At 42.7% G+C, this 11,830-nt stretch overlaps 1 long non-coding RNA gene across 2 annotated transcripts; it reads right to left on the bottom strand.

Moving 5' to 3' along the window:
- Positions 1-159: 159 nt before the first annotated feature.
- Positions 160-7,642, bottom strand: LOC115943920 (uncharacterized). 2 transcript variants are annotated; one of them, XR_014147924.1, is made up of 5 exons: positions 7,492-7,642; positions 6,440-6,645; positions 3,231-4,923; positions 2,236-2,460; positions 160-677 (listed from the first exon to the last, which is right to left on the bottom strand). It is a non-coding gene; the product is annotated as an uncharacterized LOC115943920 (long non-coding RNA). The 2 variants fall into 2 exon arrangements; XR_004078488.2 differs by having other exon boundaries at positions 3,231-4,888.
- Between the last annotated feature and the right edge of the window lie 4,188 nt (positions 7,643-11,830).

Below are 11,830 nucleotides of genomic sequence, written 5' to 3'. Positions count from 1 at the left end.
TTTTTTTTATGGCTGAGTAGTACTCCAGTCTGTGTATATATCACACGCATATATATATCACATCTTTTCTATCCATTCATCCATCAGTGGACACTTAAGTTGCTTCCATATCTTGGCTATTATAAATAATACTGCAGTGTACATGGGGGTGCAGATATCTTTTTTTTTTTTAAAGATTTTATTTATTTATTTGACAGAGAGAGAGCAGGACAGCAGAAGCACGGGGAGTGGCAGAGGGAGAGGGAGAAGCAGGCCCCCCGCCGAGCAGGGAGCCCGACACGGGGCTCGATCCCAGGACCCTGAGACCATGACCCGAGCTGAAGGCAGACGCCCAATGACCGAGCCACCCAGGTTTTTGAGTTAGTGTTGCCTTTTTTTTTTTTTTAAGTAGGCTCTATGGCCCACATGGGGCTTGAACTCATGACCCCAAGATCAAGAGTTGCATCCTCTACCAAGAGCCGGGTACCCCTGAGTTAGCATTTTTGTTTTCTTCACCAGGAACTATTCTTAGGGCATTGCATATATTAACTCATTTAATCCTCAGAACAACTCCACAAGGCAGGTACATTTTACAGATGAGCGAACTGAGGGAAAGAGAGCTAAATGACTTGCTCAGGATCATGTAGTTAGGAAGAGGTGAAGCCAGATTTGAACTTGGGCAGTCCGGTTCACGTTGGCTGCAGGAAAGACAGGGAGAAAGGTTATTTCAGCTTTTCCAGCTTCTAAAGTAGAGACAGGCAGGAAAAGAAGGGGGTGGAAGATGTTGAATGAGTCACCTACCATGTCTGCCAAATCTGGTCAGTTTTTTTTTTTTCCCCTCTGTTATTAACTGTCTCTTCCTGCCTGTCATGGCTTCGCACATGCTTCAAACACTCCTCCAGTGTCAGACTCATTGTTTCACACACCCACATCTTTCAGAAGACTTGCAATTTCATTTTGAAATTGATTGCATTGTAGCCTTCATAGTCACCGATGTCATCTGAAAATGGCAGATACGTTGACAATCCCTGACCGCCGAGGAGAGACTGACCATAGTCTTTGATTGATAACTGGTATGGATACTAGTGTGCTCGGGGAGGGATGTTTGAAGAAGGGGTGATCTCAACAGATGGGCATCTCAAGAGCGTATTTTCTATACCATAAGATACTTGCTTTCTTACATAACCTGGTATCCCAGATTCTTTAATAACGAGTACGAAGATTGATGTAGGAAAGACGTTAGGGTTAGAAGCCAATGGCCAAGAAAGAATTCTTGAGAAGTCTTTGGTGAAAAAAGGTAGTGGTTCATTATATACTTTCAAGTTGGGGCAGGGGTTAGGGATAGCGTAAGTCTCTAAGGAATTTAGAAGCAAGGTTTCCAGGACCTTAAGGGGGCTAGCTATTGTTGGGAAATGGTCATTTATTACGGGCTAATAAAACCTGAGTCATGAGACCCTTCAGATGTATATTGGTGAGCCATATGCTTGGGGGATGATTGCCAACACATATCTTTGAGGGGGGAGGTTTAGAGATAAATGAAATATCTAAAGGAATTTTTATATGTTAAAGTAGACTTACAGGATCCTGAGGGTCAGGCTAAGATTGCCTTTTGCCCTTAGCAAAGTATTAACATCGAAGCAGTTGAGTCCCTAGAGGAAAGTCACTCTGCCTGTTTCAAGGACTTGTCAGTGGGCTGTAGGTAGTAAGGAAATTTAATAATTTTTCTTCTGCTTTTGTTTCCCACATCAGGATCCAAGAACTTGAATACAGCACCAAAGTAACCTAATCCTTTCTTTCCTCCCCAGTCCCATGTCTGCCTTAAGGAGGATATTCAGGGGCACCTGGGTGGCCCAGTCGTTAAGCGTCTGCCTTCAGCTCAGGTCAGGATCCCAGGGTCCTGGGATTGAGCCCAGCGTCAGTCTCCCTGCTCGGCGGGGAGAAGCCCAGCTTCTCCCTCTCCCACTCCCCCTGCTTGTGTTCCCTCTCTCGCTGTGTCTCTCTCTGTCAAATAAATAAATACAATCTTAAAAAAAAAAAGGGTATTCAAAGAATGTTGGGAATATTTAACAATGACGACAAGAAAACCCTGTAGGTTTGAGGCCCACTGGGCTCGCAGGCTCATCCATTCCTCAGGCCTCCAGGCTTCCCTTCTGTCCATGGCTGGCTGTGATGTCTGTCCTTAGACACAGCTCTCCTTAACCCACTGCCACTGTGGCACAGAAGCTGACCAATGTTGCCGCCCCCCTGCCGACTGACCTGGGCACAAATCCTCCACCTGTTGATGCTGGTGTCTTCCCAGCTGCTGGAGCTGCTCCCAGGGTGAAGAAGGTCTTCTTTCATGATGTTTCACAATTCATTTTTTTAGTCCTGGCATAGTGACATCAACCCTCCATCTCCTGCGACTCTCTCAAGATGATGAGACAATTTGTCTCTGGGTAGATTTGGAAGAATTTTGGGTGGGACCAGACAGCATCTAACCCTCTATTAAAAGATAATTAAAATCATCACACACACACACACAGTTCACTCTTGAACAACATTGGTTTAAACTGCATGGGTCCACTTATACACGGATTTTTTCAATAAATACAGTAGAGTACTGTACTATAAATGTATTTTCTCTTCCTTATGATTTTTCTCTACTCACTTTATTGTAAGAATAATGTAGATATATAACATACAAAATATGTGTTAATCAACTGTTATCATAAGGCTTCTGGTCAACAGTAAAGTTTTGGGGGGAGTCAAAAGTTACGTGTGAATTTTTTTTTTAAGATTTTATTTATTTATTTGAGAGAGAGAGAATGAGAGAGAGAGAAAGCACATGAGAGGGGGGAGGGTCAGAGGGAGAAGCAGACTCCCTGACAAGCAGGGAGCCTGATGCGGGACTCGATCCAGGGACTCCAAGATCATGACCTGAGCCGAAGGCAGTCGCTTAACCAACTGAGCCACCCAGGCGCCCCACGTGTGGATTTTTGACTGTGGGTGTCAGTGCCCCTAACCCCGGTGTTGTTCAAGGATCAATTGCATGTATATGCTAAAGGTTTAATTTTGCTCATTAATCAATGAAGGAACCAGGCAGGCATTATAACTCTAAGAACGGATGTGTTTATAGATCAGAAATAGTGACATTAATACGTAAACGGAAGCAAACTGGTTTTTCCACAGGGGCTAGGGAAATCAATTCGACCTCTCTCAGGACAAAATTTGCATGTTCATGAGAACATTTTGCATTGCTATCAACTACTTACAACTGAAAAGGTTGTAAAATAACTCAAAGCCATGGAGAGATTAGAACCAGAAAATCGGAGGCTGTCTTTCCGTCCGCGCCGGGTTTCCCAGGAAGCACGATGCTCTTCTATGGCCCTCGTCTCTCTCCCTTAATGGCCAGCTGATACCGTGCACGGTCCACAGCGGGACTGCCTTAATGCCAGGTTCCCGGGATTAACCGGAGCTCCCACATTGGTTTTTTCCCGTTTCTCCCAGGGCCACTGGTTTTCCTCAGTAAACGGCGCTCCTGGAGTCGTGCCAGAGTCCTAATATGGGGCGTGGAGCTCAGGTCTCCCCAGGAACGCTCGCCCAAAATTGGATGCTTCATTCGTATTGCTGTATTGGGGGAGGGTGTGGCTTGAGGATTGGTGGGGAGAAGCTACGGGAAAGACTGGATAGGATCACGTTGTGAAGCATCTTCTGTGCCACACTACAGATTTTGGTCTGGACCCCAAAGGCAATGGAGAACAGCCACAGTCTTTTGAATAGATCAGTGCAGTGATCAGGGCTGGGTTTTGATGAGATAACTGGAGGTGGCATGTCTTAGCTTATGGAATTGTCTTGAGTGAATGGAAATGACTTTTAGAGAATTTTCTGCCCATCACAAAGACACACCTTCCACTATTCTCTTCAAACTATCTCTAGATTTGTCCTGCTCTCCCGTCCTGCCTCCTTAGAGCTTCCCTTTCTCCAACAGCCCCTAAGCTAGGAGAACACTCAACCACTGTCCAACACTGTGACTCAGTCTGAAATGCTTAATAGGATTCGTGCTCTGTGCAAAGATTCTATACAGTTTTAGGAACCAGGGTGTCAAAGGCAAATAAATCTGAACAAATAAGGTAAGGAAACTGACTTTAGTCAGACTGTTGCAATAGAAAGAGCCTTCTAGATGTCAAGATCAATGTCACTGCAGGTTTCCCCTAAGACTTTTTATAGGGAGGAGTACGCAAATTATAGGTGAGGTGATCTTACAGGGGGAGTTGCTTCTATCTTCAGGGGAAGCCCCAGTCAGTCAGCCGATCAAAAAAAAAATTTATATTTGTGTCTAGTTAGTGGGGTTTTTTTGGGGTTGGTGGTGTAGGGGCCAAGGGCAGGCTGCCTTAAGATAGCCCACTATGGCATGCAGATTATGCTGAACTGAACACAATCAAGACTCAAAAGACTCAGGAAGAAACTTTTTGCTCCCCCACAATTACTTTGAAGAATTTAGATAGAGGCCCTGCTCCAGGAAGAGAACTGTCACCACAGATAACTACACTAGCACATGAACTAGGTAAGAGAGACAGGCAGGAACATAGCAAGGCCTGTGGGATCAAACTCCTAAGTCCCATGGCTTCTGAGTGGCCCGGCAGATGCTTGTTGACCAGACATTTACTCTTTTTCATTGTCCTTCGAATTGCATTCCTTCCCTTTGAAGTCCCAGACCCCTGCCCCCTTCTCCTTAGTTCAGAATGACATATATTTGCCTGAGTGTCTTTGGAATTTCCATGTCTGTATGGATTCTCCATACATGCAGAATTTTCTTGTTAATCTGTCTCATGTCAATTTGATTCTTAGTCCAGCTAGAAGGATCTTGAAGGCAGAGGTAATTCTTCTTTCCCCAGTGGGGAGGGGTCAATTCATCCGGTCATTTTTGAGACTATTAAAGAGACAACAGGCCCCAAATGGAGTCACCTGTGTAAAAACACATCACCAAACATCATACCCAACCGAACTACAGTTGCAGCCTTTTCCAGGAATATAATCTTAACCAGTCGGTCTGGAATTTCCTGGTCAGCACTAGGGAGGAAATCTGCCTGATAGACCCTTACCATCCCCCAAAGGAAGGTGGCCTTGCCTGAAACAATCCATTCCTTGCTAGTAACATCCTTGACCTGACCCCTTCTGCCTATGAAAATCTCCCAATTTATATAGTTCTTTGGAGCAATTTTCTATTTGTTACATGGGAGGCTGCCCAGTTCATGAATCTTTGAATAAAGCCAAACAGATCTTCAAATTCACTCAGTTGAATTTTGTTTTTTAACTAGATAAAGAACAGGAATTTGAAGGGTCTGTGTCTGGCTCTCTCATGGGTAAACAAGGGAGTGTTTGCATGTCTTAAGGGGAAGGGTAATTCTTTACAGGAGCCCTTTCTAGTAACACAGAAGGGTGGAGGATTTCAGGAAACAAAAGGTTGGGAGGATTAATCTTCCCTGTTTTCCAGAAGAACAGGGATCTGGTAAAGTTCAGTGTTGTCAGTGATTATGGACTTATAAATAAATCAAAGCTCCAACCTTAGTGTAAAGAAATGATACATTATGTCCAGGAGGAAGTTGGAGTGCAGATACCCTGACTCCCAATATTCCAACTCACTCTTTTACAAAGGTTAAGAAATCCAAAGCCTCTCTGTACCACACAAGTCTCATTAACAAATAGGTAGGGGTAGGCACAGATGTAACCTGGAGATCATATACCCCATCAAAAGGGGGGAATGCTCCTGAGCTCCGTGTGTGTAGGAATGAGGGCCCAATATTGAAAGACCTTGTTTTCTTAATTTCAACAAGGGGTTCTGATTATCTGCTTGCTTACATTTCTACAAATAAATTTATTTATACAAAGTATCTAAAAACCTGATGGAAAACCAATTTGTTTTTAACTGAAGTATAGTTGACATACAGTATTATATTAGTTTCAGGTGTACAACATAGTGATTTGACATTTATACACATTAGAAAATGCTCACCACGGTGAGTGTTGTTACCATTTGTCATACAAAGTTATTACAGCATTATTGACTCTATTCCCTCTGCTGTAATTTTTATCCCTGTGACTTATTTATTTTATAACTGCAAGTTTGTACCTCAGTCCCCTTCACCTATTCACCCGTCTTGCCACCTCCCTTTCCTCTGTCAAACCATCCATTTTTTTCTTTGTATTTATGAGTCTGTTTCTGTTTAACTTTGCTTGTTTTGTGTTTTGGATTCCACATATGAGTGAAATCATATGGTATTTGTCTTTCTCTGTCTGACTTATTTCATTTAGCATTATACCCTCTAGCTCCATCCATGTTGTCAGAAATGGCAAGATTTTCAAATAACTTCTCCTAATTTAAGAGTTGAAGCTATCATAAATTTCAGGAAAACACATCAGGAAAATGACAGGCCATCAGTTTGCAACCTCTCATGTAGAAGTTGCCCAGTTGCAAACTCACCTGATCTTACTTTACTCCTTGCGACCGCCCATAAAGGAGGACAGAGCAGCAATGATTCCAAGTTCTGCAGAGGCAGTGACTGATGGCTTAGGGTTCCCCAGCTGGTAAGTAGCCTTGCTCAGGTGGAAGCCAGCTCTCCATGACTGTGCCGGCTCTTGCTGGGGACCACACACCCTCCCTTGCAGTCCAATCCCAAGTCTCCTCTTCTATTAATAGAGAAATGGGAGGAGGGTAGATGTTGTATGAGATAGCCATCATTTTCTCTTTCAATTCTAATATTCTGGGCACCTTCTCTATTTGTAATTCCATCGAGGAATTCAGCAAGTTTGTAAGTTACATCCTAGCTTACTCATTTTAGAAAATAAATTTTTCGTTATTCACTCTCAAGCTGGTCATCTGTTTTTTCAGAAGCTGCTGTCTCCCCATGTGCAGAATCCAAAATGGCAATCAGAGTCGTAAGAGAGACGAAGGTGAAGAACAGACCAAAAAAGGAATAACTATCTTACTGGTCAGCTGGCCAAGGGGCAAGACAAAAATCAGGTACAAATAACAATGGCTTTTAACTCATTGAGTTAACTTTTCTCTTATCATCAAGATAAAACTCAGATTGAAGATGTCCAGAGATAGGATAAGTTTTAGTTTCCAGAAAGTCCCCTTCCGCATCACACGGGTAACAGTTTCCCACTAGTTATCCTATTTATCTGGCTCTTAAAAATATCAGTTGCAATTAGAGATCCTCAGAAAGCCTCAGAAAAGATGACCCTTTAAAAAGTACATTTCATCAAGTGGGAGCTTCTTTTTTTTTTTTTTTTAAGATTGTATTTATTTATTTGACAGAGAGAGACACAGCGAGAGAGGGAACACAAGCAGGGGGAGTGGGAGAGGGAGAAGCAGGCTTCCCGCGGAGCAGGGAGCCCGATGCGGGGCTCGATCCCAGGACCCCGGGATCATGACCTGAGCCGAAGGCAGACGCTTAATGACTGAGCTACCCAGGCGCCCCTAAGATTTTATTTTTAAGTAATCCCTACACCCAACATGGGGCTCAAACTTACCATACTGAGAGCAAGAGTCACATGCTCCACTGTCCAATCCAGCTGGGTGCCCTAAGTGGGAGCTTCTGGTCTTCTCTTGTATCCTTGTATTCTCTAGGTCCCTGTCAAAACTTTCAGAGCTAACTGATGTAACAAGATAACGACACTAGCTCAAATGATTTCTGTTTCCTCTTTACCTTGCTTTGCAAGGAGAATTTTATTTTTCCATACTGCGTGAGCAAAGTTTGAGAATCTGGGAAGATAGCCAAGAAATGTCACCCTCTGAAAAACAAAAACTGTGGGAATAAGAAGAATGACATAACTGACTCCTGTGGAAATAACACATTTAAATGATGATGGGTTAGTGGGATGCATTTGACCAGAGCAATGTTTCTCAAAGTGAATTGTAAAAAGAAACCTACAAGAAAGAGTTTCATGGCCACATAATTTCTGCAAGTACTGGATTAAATAATGTTGAAACACATTCATTATTGTAGGGTTTCTCAGAACCTTTAATGTATTGATATACATTGTGAACTTCGAAGAGAAGCAATAGTATGTAGTATTTTCCAAATGTGTTTTACTATGGAATCTTTTTTTTTAAGATTGTATTTATTTATTTGAGAGAGAGAGAGAGAGCACGAGCAGGGGGAGGAGCAGATTCCCCGCTGAGCAGGGAGCCTAAAGCTAGATCCCAGGACCTGAGGATCATGACCTGAGCCGAAGGAGACGTTTAACCGACTGAGCTACCCAGGTGTCCCATGGAATCATTTTTTGTAGACAAATCTACTTTGGCAAGCTCCATACTGGAGTATTTTCTTAATTTCAACAAGGGATTCTGATTTTCTGCTTGTATATATTTTTATAAATAAGTTTATTTATACAAATAAATATTTATACAAGTAAGTCTATACACAAGGTGATTTATACAAATGAATTATAACATGTCTCAGTGTGTGCTGCACTCACAGTTTGAGAAGGAGAGCGGAAAAAGAGAATTGGATAGGAGGGAGAATTTGTGCCAGGCCCTCTAGGTGTTTCTCTATAATGGGTGGGTACTAGTTTGTGAGGGCTGCCATCACAAAGTACCACAGACGGGGTGGCTTACATAACAGAAATTAATTTTTTCCTAGTTCTGGAAGCTAGAAGTCTAAGATCAAGGTATCAGCAGGGTTGGCTTCTTCTTCCTTGGCTTGCAGATGGCCTCCTTGTCCCTGTGTCCTCATGTGGTCTTCCCTCTGTGCTTATTTGTATACTAATCCCCTCCTTTTATAAGGACACCAGTCATATTGGAAGGCAGCCCACCCTAATGACTTCCTTTTATATTACTGACCTCTTTACAGGCCTCACTTCCAAATATAGTCACACTCTGAGGTACTGAGGGTTAAGACTTCAACACATGAGTTTTGAGAGGACACAGTTCAGCTCATAACAGTGGACTAGCAACATAAATTCCCAAGAGCTGGCTACATATTCCCTAGAGACCATAACATTCTTTGCACCCCATCCCAGTCCTTCTTGAGCAGACTTTTGAACCTGAGATGAGCATCAGAGGATGTTCCAACTGGGAGGAACCAGCCTCACAGCCAGACACAGCCCCTTTGACCATTATATTTCCTAGGAAACTTAATACATTAGCTTGCTGGTTGGTGAGCTAATCTCCTGAAGTTTGGTTAAGATGACTCAGTTTCTCTGGACCTGATCACACCTAACTGGATGGATAAAATGTGTTTTTTAAACTAACAAAGCGGGGGCCAGATATTGCCCCTGCTGTGCCTCTATCAGGAGAGCCAAGAAAAAGGAATGAGCTCTGACTGAGGGTCAACTATGCAGCAGGGACTGACTATGTATAATAATAGCTCACGTGTCCTAAACTGCATTGGGCACTTTCCATCGGCATCATCTCATCTTTTGCTTACAGTGTTTCTTTGAGATAAAGGTACTATGATCACCTCTAGATTAAAGATGGGGAAATTGAATTCTACCTCTGAAACTAATAATATAGTAAATGTTAGTTAAATTGAATTGAAATAAAATTTTTTTTAAAAGATGAGGAAATTGAATTCTAAAGAAGGTACTTATCAGTCATACAAACAGAAAATAATGTGAAGCTTCCAATGCTCTTAGCTACAATCCCACATATAGTTCATTGATCTCACTTGATTTTGGAGGAGCAAAAATGGTTCCTCTATCCTCTTATGTTCTGGAACTTGGGCCTGTGATTTAAACTGACAAAAGACAGACAAGAGAAAAGCAGACAGATTTTATTAATATGGTTATATGCATGGGGACTTCACAGGAAGGATGTGAAAACCCAAAGAAGTCGTTAGCATTGGGGGCTTATATATTATTTTACAAAGAATGATAAATTGTGGAGAAGTGATTAGATAAAGGAAAAGGTGTTGGGGCTCTGAAGGACAGTCAAGTGTGGGAAGTTGACTAGGAACTGTGTGGTAGACAAGGGTTGTTAAGTAAGATTTGCTGTGCTGACTTCAACTCCAGGCGCCCTCTGCAGTGATTAAGCTGTTTCTCTTCCTGGTATGGGAGAGAGGAATAGCTTTACAAATGGAAGTTTATGTCACGTCTGCGAAGGGGAATTTATGCCCTGCTTTTAGGTAGAGAGGGGGAGGGCAGAGAGCTCTTCCTATGTCTGCTGTTTCTCAGTTGCCTTTAGCTTAAAATAATAAAAATAATCCTTATGCCAAAGTGGCTTATTTCGGGATGAAGTATCTGGATCCCCTTCAGTTTCTACAATCGTTAGAGACAAGGAAGGAAAATGAAGGCAAGAGTCGTCCAGGGTGATGAGGTTAAGAAGCTGAAACTAGACTGTAAGCTGATCTTTCTGACTTCAGAAGCACCAGTATATGTACTATATAAATAGAATTTTGTAAATAAACATTTTGTTTCAGAACTGTTTTAGATTTACAAAAAAAATCACAAAGATAGCATAGAGTTCTCATATACTCTGCACCCAGGTTCCCCTGTTACGAACGACTCACATTAATTAGTGCGGTACATTTGTTACAAATAACAAATCAATACTGCTATATTATTATTAACAAACCAAAGTCCATTCAGATTTCCTTAGTGTTTATCTAATGTCTTTTTCCTGTCCCATGATCCCATCCAGGATGCCACATTGCGGTTAGTCGTGACTCCTTAGACTCCTCTTGTCTGTATCAGTGTCTCGGACTTTCCTTGTTTTTGACGGCCTTGACAGTTCCGAGGAGTGGCGGTCAAGTACTTTGTAGATACTTGGGATTTATCTCATCTTTTTCTCATGATTAGACTGGGGTTACACGTTTTCGGAAAAGACCACAGAGACAGAGTGTCATTTTCATCACATCATATCAACAGTAAGCCCTATCCACAGGACTTATCACTGTTGATGTATGTCAGGTTTCTCCACTGCAAATAAAGAGAATTTTTTAACTGCCTTTTCCTCCTGGATATTACTTCATTCTCACATTTCTGTACAGCAGCAGTCTCCAGTCCTGTGCTTTTACAATAACTCCATTGTGTTGATGTACCCTGTAGTTACTGCTTGTTATTCTATTTACGTGAGGGATTCGTTTTTGCTTTTGTCCTTTGTGAGCGAGTTTTTGCGCTTGTGTGTGCAGTGCGTGCCCACGTGTGCGTGCGTGCGTGCGTGTGTGTGTGAATGAGTAAGTGGCTTGCTGGTGGTTTGTTAATTCATCTAAGGACTCTGCTGACCAAAATCTAAGAGTTCTTTTTTTTTTTTTAAAGATTTTATTTATTTATTTGAGAGAGCGAATGAGAGACAGAGAGCATGAGAAGGAGGAGGGTCAGAGGGAGAAGCAGACTCCCCGCTGAGCAGGGAGCCCGATGCGGGACTCGATCCCGGGACTCCAGGATCATGACCTGAGCCGAAGGCAGTCGCCCAACCAACTGAGCCACCCAGGCGCCCAATCTAAGAGTTCTAAGAGGGCTCCAGACCAGTGTTGGAGCAGTAGTAACAAGCAGAGGGGACTTAGCAAGTGACCACGCTGGGGCACCGAGGGGAGGTGGGAAGATTAGAAAAAACTTCCTGTGGGCCTCAGTTTTCTCAATGATGAAATAAGGTGGAGGAGATAGATTCTGTGAATTCCAAGGTCACTTCTCACTCGAAACCACGGATCTGCGGTCGGAGGGCAGGAAAATAAGGTGGGTTCTCTCTTCCTGTAACAACTTAATTTCTTTAGTAGTTCATTACAAGCTAAAGCATTAAAAAGAATCCTGATTCCTAATCCCTGGAGGTATTTCTTTGGCTGGAGTCTCTGGTTTAATGAAGATGTAAACATTCTTGTGGGAACAGATCCCAACTCATTGCTTCGCCCACACTTGCTTCCACGGAGAAGCT

The sequence above is a fragment of the Leptonychotes weddellii genome, chromosome 1, assembly GCF_054177405.1.
Source record: "Leptonychotes weddellii isolate Sample4059 chromosome 1, ASM5417740v2, whole genome shotgun sequence".
Taxonomy (NCBI): domain Eukaryota; kingdom Metazoa; phylum Chordata; class Mammalia; order Carnivora; family Phocidae; genus Leptonychotes; species Leptonychotes weddellii.
The sequence above is the reverse complement of the archived record's forward strand: the minus strand, read 5'-3'. Positions and strand labels throughout refer to the sequence as shown.